The sequence below is a fragment of the Elephantulus edwardii genome, unplaced genomic scaffold (genome assembly GCF_000299155.1).
Source record: "Elephantulus edwardii isolate Elephantulus edwardi_28Jun2011 unplaced genomic scaffold, EleEdw1.0 scaffold00079, whole genome shotgun sequence".
Lineage (NCBI taxonomy): Eukaryota > Metazoa > Chordata > Mammalia > Macroscelidea > Macroscelididae > Elephantulus > Elephantulus edwardii.
This window is the reverse complement of record NW_006399829.1, coordinates 4,736,213-4,742,173: the sequence shown is the minus strand read 5'-3', so window position 1 is coordinate 4,742,173 and position 5,961 is coordinate 4,736,213.

Below are 5,961 nucleotides of genomic sequence, written 5' to 3'. Positions count from 1 at the left end.
ATGTGAAACAATGCGTTATTCAGAATCATTCATGTGTTTGTGACTATCAGTCTGGCTACTTTAACAATTCATCTCACTGGGGGTTTCTCTAGTTTTTACTGGATTTTCATTTAAAAAAAAACCACTATGTCCTTTCCTAGTGTTTGATCTTTCCTGATAGTATGTGCAGTATAAGAAAGACAAAGTCCCACCATCAATGTAAAGGAGTTCCTATCTTACCACATCCTCTCCACCATTTATTACTTGCTGTCCTGTTAAACTTTGTCACTGCTACTAGAGTGAGATGACATCTCATTGTGGTTTTGATTTGCATCTCTCTTATTGCCAGTGATTTGGAGCATTTCTTCACATATTTGTTGGTCATTTGAGTATCTTCCTTTTTGAATATTCCTTCCATGTTTTTTGCCCATTTTGAAATTGGGTTATCAGACTTTTTCTTGTGGAGGCCTAGGAATATTCTATAAACTTTTGTTTTGAGACTCTTGTCTGAGATAGTATTGCCAAATGTTTGTTCCCAGTCAGGATTCTTTCTTTTCATCTTGTTGGAAAAAATTTTTTATACACACGTGGATTTAATCTTTAGAAGGTCCCATTCATTAATTTTGTCCTCTTCAGATTGTAGATTTCTGGCTGTAATTGGCAGTCTCTTTATAATGTAGACTAGAGCTTCTAAGCTTGATCCTAGTTTGACTCTTATAAACTTTATGGTTTGGGGCTTTATTTCCAGGGGTTTTTTAATCTACTTTGAGGTGATTTTTATGTATCATTTGAGATGTGGATCTTGTATAATGATACAACCACTCTGGAAGGTAGTTTGGCATTTCCTCAAAAAGCTGAACATAGAAATTCCACATGACCCAGCTATTCCATTGCTTGGAATATACCTCAAGAAAATGAGAACTAAGGCACAAATGGAAACTTGTACACCAATGTTCATAGCAGCATTATTCACCATCTCAAGAACATGCAAACAGCCAGATGTCCAACCACAAATGCATGGATTGAGAAGTTGTGGTACATTCGTACAACGGAATACTATTCAGCACGCAAGAGTAGTTATTTTGTAAATTACTACCTAACTTGGGAGGGACTGGAGAGCATTACGCTGAGTGAACTAACTCAGTCTCACAAGGACAAATACTGTATAAAACCATTATTGTAGAACGTGTATGAGGATCCAAGGTATGAAGTGGGGGAAACAGAGGGGTGAGGATGGGGGCAGAGTATGTTAATCACAGAGGGTTGCACAATTTGATGAGTGGGTGGGGTAAAGGAAATAGGAAGAATCTTTTTTGAAAAACAATGTATTCAAACTTTTTAAATAAGCCAGAGTAATATACATAGGAGAAGAAAAGAAAGACAAAGTCTTGTCAGTCTCATTTCTATAAAATATTCAAGCTGTAGTTTTTCTAGAATTGATTTGCATTTTAGGAAGTCCATAGTATATGTAATTTACCATATAGCATAGATAAATATTTTTCAGTTAAATAGTAAAAATCTAACCAATGTCAGACAAAGACTTACTTGACATTGCCCAGAAAGTCTTAAATTTATCTCATGTGCTGCCATCTAATTTTCTTAAAATTGCCCTAACGATCATTTAAAACTCCAATATTGTTTTTATTTTCAATGTTCTTTCATTTCTATATTAATTACCATTTATTTTTTTGTAAATTGATAAAAGTTAAACTATAGAAAGCGTTAAGTAATTGCAAATAGTTTTGCTGATTTTACCAGAATGAAGGCTGCACAGTGGAGTGGACTTGGGGGAGAGACTGCATAACCAGAAAGAGTTTTTCTTTTACTTTTCAAGGATAAGAGTGAACTGGGGGAAGGAGGTGGTCAGGAGGAAAAGTGCAACAGTAAATTAATAGAAACCCTAAGTCTCTGTAAACTTTCATTAAAATTAATTTTTTAAAAAAACCCAACAAACAAAGACCAGATGAGCTGTGGAAATATATCAAGAACATCTTTCATGAAAAATGCATAAAGTCATTACAAAGAAGGAAGAAGGAAAGACCAAAATTGATGTCAGAAGAGACTCTGAATATTGCACTGGAACACTAAGAATCCAAAGTAAAAGGAATAAAGAATTTAAGGAGCTGAGCCTAAGATTTCAAAGGGCAACTCAGGAAGACAAGACAAAGTATTATATTGAAATGTGCAAGGAACTGGACTTGGAAAATCAAAACAGTCAAACTTGATCAGCATTTCTTAAGCTGAAGGAACTAAAGAACAAATTCAAGCCATGAATTGCAATTCTTAAAGGTGCTATGGGCAGAATACTGAATAATTCAGGAAGCATAAAAAGAAGATGGAAGGAATATACAGAGTCACTGTACCAAAAAGAAGTGGCTGACACAGAAAAATTTCAAGAAATAATATATGATCAAGTGACAATGGTGACAAAGGAGGAAGTTCAGGATGCTCTGAAGGACTTGGCAAAAAGTAAAGCCCCAGGAATTGATGGAATACCAATCGATGTATTTCAACAAAGAGATGCTGCCCTTAATGTACTCACCAAGTTGTGCCAAGAACAAGGTCAACTGACTGGAAGTTATCCATATTTATTCCCATTCTAAAAAAAAGTGACCAAACAGAGTAGTGTGGAAATCATGGAACAATATCACTAATATCATACACTAGCAAAATCCTGGGGAAGATTACCCAGAAGCAACTGGAATAGTACGTTGACAGAGAACTACCAGAAACATAAGCCAGATTTAGAAGATGTAATGAGACTAGAGACATTATTGCCAATGTCAGATGGATCTTGGCAGAAAGTGAAGAGTACTGGAAGGATCTCTGTGTTTCCTTGACTATGTGAAGGCATTTGACTGTGTGGACAAACAATTGGGCTAGGCTTGAAGAAAATGGGAATCCAAGAACACTTGATTATGCTTATGAGAAACCTATACTTGAACCAGGAAGCAGTCCACAGAACAAAGCAAAAAAAGGAGTGTCAGAGATGTGTGCTGTTTCCAGGCCTTTTCAATCTTTATGCAGAACAGATCGTTTAGGGAACAGTCTTTATGAGGAAGAATGCGGTATCAAGATTGGAGCAAGACTCATCAACAACCTGAGTTACACAGATGATACAACCCTGCTTGCTGAAACTGAGGAGTACCTGAAATATTTGCTGCAGAAGGTCAAGGACTGTAGTCTTCAATATGGATTGAAGCTCCACATCAAGAAGACAAAGATTCTCACCACGGCACCAATTGGCAGCACTATGATAGATGAAGAAGAGATTGAGATTGTTAACAGTTTCTTGCTTGGCTCCACAATCAACACTCTTAACACTAGCAGTCAGGAAATCAAAATACAAATTGTATTGGGAAAATCTGCTGTCAGGGTCCTCACTAGAGTGCTGAAAAGCAATGATGTCAGTCTAGAGACTAAGGTTCACCTGATCAGGCCAGATCTCTGAAGTATAACAATTACTTGTTATACTTCAGAGATCTGGACAATGACTAAAGGTGACAGAAGACTAGATGCCTTAATTATGATATCTGTGAAAAAGGCAAAAAGTGATGAACAGAAAGCAGCTGTACTGTGAGTGAAATAAGCAGGATTTTTAAAGAGAGAAATCCACACAATAAGTAAACATTTATTTAATTTTCTAATTAATAGAAGTGGCATACCATTTAGCAATGGAACAATTTGAAGAGTAAGAAAAGGTTCTTTGAAATGTTTACTAATATAAATCTTACTTCCTTAACCATATACTGTAGCAAGTTCAAAGCAAACAATTTCCTTTATTTTTATGAATATGCCTGGTCAAAAGAAACAAACAGAGATTTCTAAATGGACACAAGTATAAAACTAAAATCTAAATGGTGCAAACCTTTCTGGAATCAGACTACTTTCCTCTGGTTCTTTTTGTCAAACTAAGGCCAAATTTATCCTGTGGAAAGAAAATAGCACAATGAAAATTATTTCAGAAATAAGCTTTCTATAAATCCTAAAACTAAAATCAGTACTTGTTTAAATTATTAGATTTTTGAATGAAAAGTAATTAGGAAACTTAGTGGCTTTAAGGAACATGGTGACTTTATTTAGCTCAAGTATCACCAAATTTGGTACAAATCAATGTGGAAGGCTCATTTCTGTTCCACATGGCATCATCTGAACATCTCAACTGGGCATGCAGGATTACTTCCAATGTGACTCCTTGAAATGGTTTACAAATTGGTGCTGGCTATTAGGTGGTAGTTCAATCACGCCTAATGATGGGAATCTTTGGTTCTCTCTTTGTGAATCATCACAGTATGGTGTCCACATTAAGTGAATATTATAAGAAAAGAGGGGGGGGGGAATGCCCTTTAAAATCTAGCCTCAACTGACCCAAACCATCACTACCACTGGCATCTAGATTCAAGAGGCTAGAACACAATTTCAAATTATATGCACGGTAAAAGTTCCATTGTAAGAGAAACATGTGAGCAAGAGTGGGTATAGTAGTCATCATTTCTACAGAGTAGAAAATAGAATGAGAGAGACAAACAGAGACAGAGAGAGAGAGAGAGAGAGAGAGAGAGAGAGAGAGAGAGAGAGAGAGAAACTGTGTAAAATTTTGTTGCAGAACCAGAGAAGGAACAAAGAAAGCCATGATCTCTACCAGTTCCCTTTCTTTTTTGGGGGGTGGGGATGGGCTTTCCAGGCCAGGTGATTGTCCCGGAAGCCCCAGGACAAAGCAGAGCCAGCTCACTTCTTGGTAGACTCCACAGCCACAGAGACCTTTGTCGTAAGATCAGAGAAGATAGAACAGAAGATGGGCAAAATCTCTTCCACGTGAGTTCTTAGCCAGGGTGACCTTCCCAATCAACCATGTATTTCAGACTTCAGGGTAGAAACCATTACAAAGTACAAGGAAGGACAGTATATATAAAGGGTCAATAGAACAAGAGAATATAACTATAATAATTATCTATGCATCAAATGATAGAGTTGCAAAATACACAAAACAAATGTTAACGAAACTGAAAAAAAAATAGGCAACACCATGATAGTAGTTTTTAGATGCCGTTGATCAAGCACAACTCATACTGACTGACCCTATGAACAACAGATCTGAACCCTGTACTGTGCTGTGCCATCCTTACAATCTCTGACACACTTCAGCCCATTGCTGCAGTCATTGTGTCAGTCCAACTAGTTGAGAGTTTTGCTCTTACACCATCCCTCACCCTTCCTAATAATAATGCCCCTTCTCCAACAAACAGCCTTTTCTAGCAATGATAGTAGTAGAAGACTTCAATACATGACTTTCAAGGAAATCTAGAATGACAAGAAAGAAAATCAATAAGTATGCTAAAGACTTAAACTATACACTCAATTAACTTGATCTCATAGATTTATACAGGCTCATACATCTTAAAAAATGTTCAGAATACAATCTTTTCCAGTGAACAACGATGGGTTGGAATCAGTGATATACTGATTGACAGGTTTAAACTAACAGATTCAGCCCTGGATTTGCTCTCACAAGTCTGTTCCAGAAAATTTGGAGGATGGTTACCTGGCCAGCTGGCTGGAAGAGATCCATATTTTTTCCCGTTCCTAAGAATGAGAAACCAACAATATGTCAAAATTATTGAACAATACCATTAACATCACATACAAGAAAAATACTGCTGAAGATCATTAAAAAATGGCCCAAATAACGCAAAGATAAGGAACTTCCAGAAGTTCATGCAGGATTTAGAAAAGGCTGTGGCACCAACAATATCATTGCTGATGTCAGAGAGATCATGGCTCAAGGTAAAGAATACCAGAAGAATGTCTATTTAGGCTTTACTGACAGTACAAAAGCATTTGACTGTGTGGACCATAAAATTATGGCTAACATTAAGAAGAATGAGAATCCCAGAGAACTTAATTGTGCTCATGTGAAACTTGCACATAGTCCAAGAGGCTAACAGAGCAAGGAAACACTATACGGTTTGAAATTAAAAAAGG